Consider the following 8,053-nt stretch of genomic DNA (forward strand, 5'->3'; position numbering starts at 1 on the left):
GGCAAAGCAGCAGAAAGGGGGCAGGAGGGCTTAAGGAAGGTGGCCAGGGAGCCTGGACCAATGCCCAGGGCTGAGGGCCCCTAGGGACGGCCAGAAACCAGGAGACAGGAAGTGGTCATAGTGGCCCCTGCCATCTGCATGTCAGGGGCTCCTTGGCTGGATTACCAAGCTGATATCCACAGCTGCTAAAGGCTCAGGGAATCAGCGGGGTGGGGTGGTGGTAGGGGTGGAGGGAGAGAGCCCTGTTCTCCCCTGTGGCCTCTTCCCCTTCCTGATCTGCAGGAGAACAGGCTTCCATGAGCTTCACCTAGTTAAGAAACGGCCTGCCTCATGCTGAGGCATCATTCTCACCCAATTTATCTTAATAGCTTCTGGGTTAGAGTCCTGGTCTCCCCATGCCCAGCTGTATGCCCTTAAGCAAAAGTCACTTAACTGTTCTGAGCCTCAGTTACCTCATCTCTAAAATGGGAGCGAGAGGCCCACCTCACAGGGCACTTATAATGCTAAACTGAGATGAACTAGTGAACCGCTGGCACAGTGCTTTGGCCTAAGGCACACTTTCACTCGCTGGCAGTTAGGGGAATATTTTCTCTCTGGCCCCTTTAATAGGCTGTGTAGTCTCAGCTCTCCCCTGCTGTCCTCTAAGCATTCAAGTCTAGTTCCCTGAGGCCTTGGTTCAGTGGAAGCCTTCTGTCATTCATTCACCCACTGTGGAGGGCGTGTTCACTCCTTTCCAGGACCTAAGCCGCTAGAATTAGGCAGGTCCAGAAGCTTCCTTGGTTCTTAACTGGAGTCCTGGGCTTGCAAAACCTCTTACAGGTTGAGGCTTTCCCCTGAGAGCTTCTCAGAGACCTTCACCTGCCAGGTGTCATCTCCGAGCTGGACCAACACACCCAGAAGTCCCCAAGCTCTGCCTTGTGGATTGGAAACGCCAGTTGGTGCTGTTTTGGCTTCTTCATGGGAACTGTTTGGAGGAAAGCAAGAAAAGGGTCCTGGGGTTCTCTGCGGATAGAAATGGCCCAGGATGGGAGGAATGAGGAGCAGGAGCAGGTTTGCCTGGCTTGAGCCTCAGGCCAACCTTTTGCAAATCACATGCAAATCCTCTTTGCCAGGTGTTGTATCTGTGAATAGGCCTGGTGCCAACATTTGTCCCTGTCAAAGGTTAGAGCAGCTTTCAAAAGTCCCCTCCCTCGGTTGGGAGGGGGGTGGAGCTGGATAGGAAGGGAACCTTCCCGGAGCCAGAGGAGGTTTCAGAAGCCAGCTGTGAGTCAGGGAAGGGGCCTGGAGGGCCCTTCTTCAGGGGCTCCTGTGGGATGTGATGTGTTTCTCTCCTTTGGTTGTACAGCCCCTCGGAGTTTAGTTCTAAACAATGTGCTGGGGGGGGGGGGGGGAGCTCTCTGAGGACAGGGACTGGCTCCTTTTCCTGTCTCTGCAGTGGTGGCACTGAGCCTGTAGTAGTAAATGTATGTTGAATGTGTAAGTGAGTGACTGGATTCTCCTTGGATCTCTACTATCATGCCTGCCACAGTCCCGGGGCTCCCATATCAAGGAGAAGGCCTTTGCCTGCTACCCCATTGTCCTTCCCCACAGCCTATCCTCTTGGACCCCTTCTCCTCTCCTCTGGGTCTCCAGGGGCACTCTCCTGACATACGGGTAGCTGCCTAGAGGTCCATGTCACCTCCTCCTCTAGTCAGGACCAGTTCTGGTTGGAGATGTGGCCCTCTTAACTCTCAAGACTTCCCTGGCCCTATGCAGCTTTAATTCCTCAGCCGTGGTAGTGCCACCAGCCCTCTGCCACCCCCCCACCCCCCCAGCTCCACCATGTAGCCAGTCACCTGTCAGTAGCCTTAGAGGGAGGGCAGGTGTGTCTGACTCTGGGAACCAGGGTCCTAGGTGTTTGATGTCCACACTGACCTAATGTTGGTTGAATGAGTGAAGGATTGAAGTTGGGGTGACAGGACCAAAGCTTGGAAGAAGCTGGTTGCTTCTCTGAGCTTGTGGTGCAGAAGAAGCATAGGGTCCAAGTCAGTTAGGGCGAGGGTTTGTGACAGAGAGAAGCGGTGACACAGAACACCAGGGACCCTTGGAGATCATTCCAGTGGCAGCTGAAGGCTAAGAAGCCAGGCGCCGCACCCTGTTCAAGCCACACAGCAGGCCCAATCGTAGCTGTCTTCTTTGAGTCCTGTCTTTTCTGCCACTTCTGTGAGCAGCGCGTTTTTTAGTTTTTGCTTATGTTAGCTGAAGGTCGGTTTCTGTTGTTTGTGACTTAGAATACTGCCTCTCAAGCCCTAGCCCCACCCCTATCGTGGTGGTGGGAGGATGAGGTAGAGTCCTGCATGGGAAGTTCCAGATTCATAGCAGCGATTAGACAAAGGCCATTGTCTTCCCTTTGCACTCCCTGTGATGACTTGCCTTCCACCCTCTTTTTGAAATAGAGACCTGTGATCTCATCAGGTCTGAGGGGGAACAGTGCCTCCTGGTGGCCAGAGTGCAGATCCCAAGGAGAAGGGAAAAAATTGGGCTGGAGGCGGAGCAAAGTCACAAGGCCTGCAGCTCCAGGGTCAGGGCAGAAGAGCAGGCATATGTCTGTCCTGGAAAAGGTTGGCTGCTAGGAGCCTGGGGAAGAGCCTGTCCCAGGCTCAATTAGGGCCAGAGGCAGAGCTGACCGTCTCCAACTGGGAGTGTCACAGGCCTGGCTGGGGTAGATGAGGACAGGGAAACAGGGCTGCTAGAAGGGGAGGAGATAAGGCCACTTCCTGAAAGCATGTGGCTCAGTTATTCCTTCACAGAGAGGCAGTAACCAGCCTTTCTAGAAACCCCAGTGACCCATGTCTGGCTCTGCATGGCCTTTTCCAGATGGGGTGCTGGGAGGAGACAGCCAGATCAGCCCCTGACTGCCAGGATTCCCCAGGGTTTCCCACCTTGAGCTGCTTTAGGATGCCAAGGCCCCCACCACACTGGCCTCAAAGTGTTTGGCCTAGCCTCAGCATTGCTGACAATTTTCCTGAATACCAAGAGCAAGTTGAGGATGAGAAGGAAGGCATACTTTCTCTCTTTTTATATTATATCTATATGTATGTATTATATATATATATTATATTTTTAAATATGTTCTTATTGATTTTAGAGAGAGAGGAAGGGAGAGGGAGAGAGATAGAAACATCAATGAGAGAGAAATCTTGATTGGGTGCCTCCTGCATGCCCCCCACTGGGGATTGAGCCCACAACCTGGGCATGTACCCTGACAAGGAATCGAACTGTGACATTCAACTATTGAGCCATGCTGGCCAGGCAGGCACACTCTCTTGAACTGTGTGCTGGGTGTTTTTTTTTTGTTGGTTTTTTTTTTTTGTATTTTTATTTTTTTAGTCTCTATTTCTACTCTGACCTTGATTATTTCCTTTCTTCTAATTACTCTGGACTTTTCTTTTCTCTTTTCTTTTCTTTCTTTTCCTTTCTTCCTTTCTCTTTCCTTTCCCTTTCCCTTTCCTTTTCCCTTTCCCTTTTCAGCTGGCACTGGACAGTTTATTGTGAAAAGCCATGGTGTGGGAGGGGGAGACTGGGATGGACAGGACCAGGGCCCATGTGGGGAGATTTAGCTGGACATCAGGCATTCCTCTACGTAGGTTTAGAGGCAACACCTTCATGGATAAACCCCCCAGAGGGCTGGGTGGGTGAGTAAGGGTGCCCTAGGCACTGCTGGGAGCCTTGGCCAGCAGGGCTTCTATGTCAGGCTCGATGTCAATGGTCGGAAAGCGGTGGCTGTATCTGCGCACAGGTATGCCATCCGGGCCCATCAGGAACTTCTCAAAGTTCCAGGACACGTTGTTGCGGCACACGGGAGACCAGGTGATGAACTTGGGGTCTGTCATGAGCGCAGTGGCGTCGTCACTGGGTGCGAGCAGAGCCTGGCACAGGAAGACGAAGAGGGGGTGCTCCTGCACCGTTCACGTCGCACTTCTTGAAGAGTGTGAAGTTGGGCTCGAACCCGCCACCATGAATTTGTAGTTCCATGACATACTTGAGGGAATTAGGATCTCTTTGTTCTTGGCATTCTCCTGATGCCCGAACTGGTTGCAGGAGAAGCCGAGCACCACCAGGCCCCGCGGCACAAGGCTCTGCTGCAGCGCGTTCACTTGGGTGTAGTCACGGATCCTCGTGCCTCAGAGCGAGGCCAGGTTTCAATGAGCAGCACCTTGCCCCGCAGGGAGCCCAGGCTAATGGGCTCCCCGCATGCCGGGGTCCAACCCCAGCAAGTGCAGGGGTTCCCAAAGGCGTAGACGGAGTCGGCGAAGAAGGAAGGACACGGAGACAGTGTTCAGTTGATCAGCAGCCTAGCCAGGATCTCCAGCCAAGTTCTGGTCTGGATCTCCAGAGAGGTTCTGCTTTGGATCTCCAGCCAGGTTCTGTGGCCATGTTCCCTCGCTAGGTTCTCCAGCCAGGTTCTGTCCAGGTTCTCCAGCCAGGTTCAGTCCCCAGGTTCTAGTCAGGTTCTCTTGCCAATTTCTGTAGTCAGGTTCAGTCCAGGATCTTTTGCCATGTTCTCTCCAGCGAAGTTCTTCTGTCTCTAGAGAATGTTCTGTGTAGGTTCTGTGTTCTGAATTCTGTCTCTGTGCTGGGTGTTTTTATATTTGATCTCATTTGGTCATTATCCTTCAAGGAACACAGTAGCATCTAGATCTTATCTGTATGGCAAGGAGGCCCACAGAGGATGATTTGCAGTATCATTCCCGCGCCTGAGCTGTCTCTTCTGGCCCATGATGGGGGCTCTCAGACAGCAGCAGTTTCAGAGGTCCCAGGCCCCAGGTCCTGAGTTGCTTGGCAGTGAAGGGGCTGTGAGCTGGGGGAGAGGTTTCCATCTAGGCACAGAGGAGCTGCTGGTACAGAGCAAGAGGGTCTGGATGGAATTGTCCTGGGCCTCAAGGTGGTAGGCAGAACTGGGATGGAGGGGCATGAGGGGCAGGTTGGGGACAAACTTCTTGCTGCACAGTCTGCTCTGAACCTTCTCGGCTGACCTGGCTTGGGCCCAGGTGTCATGTGTGGGTACAAGGAATTCTGAGCTTCAGGAGCCATCCAGCAACCCTGAGGTCAAGCTCAACTCTGAAGATTCCTGGCAGGGCCATCCTAGGCGAGTAACCTCCTGTCTGCATCCCGTCCCCATCTGCCTGGTGAGCATGAGCACACTGCTTCAACAGTGTTGTGAGGACTAACAGCGCAAAACACCAAGAGGGGCAAGTGCTCAGGGAATGAGGCTGATTCTCAAGCAGAATCAAGGGCCAGCTGGGTTCCAGACATCCCCACGATTCTAGAACTTAATTCCTTTGAATATAGGAGCCCTGAGAAGAGGTAGGTTGGGGTATATATATGCATGTAGAACTGACTACTGCAACTCTGCCTGTTGGTGAACTTGTAACCTTTGTTTGCTCACCTGTTGCTCCAGGTAAGTGAGTAGTGTGAGAGTCCCAGTGCTCTTTATGCCCCAGCATAGAAAGGTGATGGGTTAATGTCGGGGGTAGTGAGCTCTCTGCCCCTGGAAGTAAGAGAAATAAGTTGGACTTTTGGCAGGGAATTGGACCAGGGATTTCTATTCAGGTGGGCTGTAATGACCAAGTCAGGGAAAGAGGGAGAGGGAGTAGGGAGAGTCCTCTGGCCGTTTTTATTGAATTCTCCAGAGTTTCTGAGTAGGAAAGACTGGAGACTTGTCTTGAAGCCGCATTTGCAAAGTAAATTAACTTTTCCTTAGATTGTCTGTTTGGAATGGGTCCTCAGGGCTGCAGCGATGGTCAGCAGCGGTGGAAAGCATGTGCTTCTCTGAGTGGCCACGAGGGGTCAGCCCAGACCACACTCTCACGGCTCCAGCTCCAAGCAGTAGGGTGTGGCAGGTCTTGGCCAGAGAACTGAGAACGTGGCTGCCTGCAGGAAGAGGGCTGCCAAATTGGGCTGCTACAGGGGTTGGAGTAGGAAGGGACACTCTCACCCCTGCAGGTCACAGCACCGGGACGTGGCCCCTGTACCCCAAGCAGCCTGACTTTTTCTTTTACAGAGGGGCAAGGTGGCAAGGTTTCCTTTGAACAATGAGTCCTGCTATTGGAAAAAATTTGCAGACTTTGAAGACTACCATTGGGGTGAATGTTAGGTCTGACAAAATAATTGAATTGATGCCCCTTCCCCTGGGAACTGCCTTTAGGCCACTTCACAATGAACATTCCCTTTTGCTTAGACCACATTCCACTTGCTAAGACCATTATCTCTCCCCTCTGGACTTTCCCAGCATCTGGACCCAGTCAGAGAGTTCCCTGCCAAAAAAGCCCCCCCGCCATCACCCCCAGAGTCCTTTAAAACCTCTGACTCCTCCCTGGGGGCTGGCACCATTTTGGGGCTCAGCCCGTCTAGTCTTCAGATGACCTAATACATTTATAATCCCTTACCACCTTTGGCCTCGTATGTTCCTCCTTCAGTGTCCCCAACATTTGGTGCCGAAGCCCGGGAGGGTTCCACAGGGAAGGGGAGCCATCATCCCGGCTTCAGTCATCCCAAGTTGCTAGTCAGAGAATGGTGGGCAGCAGCAGCTCATCCTGGGCTTATCTCCAAATCTTATTCGGGTGACTCAATCGCCGGCCTCCATCCCTGGCCTCGATTAAGCCTCCCTCCCTTATACCCACTCCCAACCCCAATCAGCCAAGGAGGATGTCAGATCAGGAACCTCTCCTTCTCCATTGCTGACCCTCCATCCCACACTGGCCAATCTTCTCTAGGTAATTGACGTTCCACAATTTCCCTTGTGTTGAGTTTTCTGCCCACTTACTCTCACTGACTTCTGGAAATTCCTAGCACTAGGCCAGACGACTCCTCCGCTGTTCAGCCTCTGGTCCTTCTGCACTGGGGACACCCAGTCTGGAGGGTTGGCCCTCGTTTCTCGTGGTGGTTTGTTTAGCAGTGGGGACACCTGCTCTAAGTAGTCACCTTTGGACTTGTGGTCTGTTACTCACCCTTCCCCTCGTGAGCCACACTTATTCTTCTTATCATGGGGAACACTCCCTCCACACCCCCTAAAATGGCCCCTCTTGGCTGTCCCTTAAAAAATTTTGACCGCCTTAGACTCATGGGGGGCGGGGCTGAGATCAGGTCCAAACACCTCATTTTCTTTTGTAACACTGGCTACAATATAAACTAGATAATAAGTCTCAATGGCCGGATAACAGCACTTTCAATTTAACACATTGCCCGATTTAGATAATTGCTCTCACTGCAATGGAAAAATAGTCAGAGATTCCTTACATCCAGGCCTTTTTCACCCTTCGGTCTTGACCCTCTCTCTGTCAGTCTGGCTCTACCCATCAAATCCTTCTTTTTCACAAACATCATACCCCTAACACTTCTGATTCTGAATCTACTTTTGACCCAGAAGACCACTGACCTCCATCCCCCTGCGCACCCTCGCTCACCTGCAGTAGAGTCCCATAACCCAGACCCTCCTAACCAGCAACCACCTTCTCCCCGGCCCCTGAGAGCCCAAATCCTAAGAACATGAGCTCCAAAACAGCCTCATCCCACCTAATACTTGTTCTCAGGCCACCCAAAGACCACCTTCCTCAACAGCCTTTCTATTCCCGAGCCCATTCTACCCCTGAGGGAGGGAGCAGGAACTGAGGGCATAAGTCCAAGTCCACGTCCCATTCTCTATGTCCGACTTTTCCCTGATTGAAAAAAGACTAGGTTCTTTTTCCACTGACCCAACCACCTTTACTAAGGTATTTGAGTACCTGACCCAGTCCTATGACCTGACCTGGCACTACATCTATGTCCTCCTGTCCTCCTCTCTCACCCCAGAGGAGAAGGAGCGCTCCTGGCTAGCAGCTCAGGACCATGTCCATGCCCTCCATAGACAGGACACAGTGGCAAACCCAGTTGGTGCTGACACAGTCCCCCAAACTGAGCAGAGATGGGACTATCAGGTTATTTCTCCAGGGCGCCGGATCTGTAGCCATATAATCACCTATCTCATTGCTGGACTCAGAAAGGCTGCCCATAAGACGGTCAACTATGACAAACT

The 8,053-nt window shown here is 52.3% G+C and overlaps 1 pseudogene; it reads right to left on the reverse strand.

Moving 5' to 3' along the window:
* Window positions 1–3,689: 3,689 nt before the first annotated feature.
* Window positions 3,690–4,859, reverse strand: LOC132231702 (glutathione peroxidase 1-like; annotated as a pseudogene).
* Between the last annotated feature and the right edge of the window lie 3,194 nt (window positions 4,860–8,053).

This window comes from Myotis daubentonii, chromosome 1, assembly GCF_963259705.1.
Source record: "Myotis daubentonii chromosome 1, mMyoDau2.1, whole genome shotgun sequence".
Lineage (NCBI taxonomy): Eukaryota > Metazoa > Chordata > Mammalia > Chiroptera > Vespertilionidae > Myotis > Myotis daubentonii.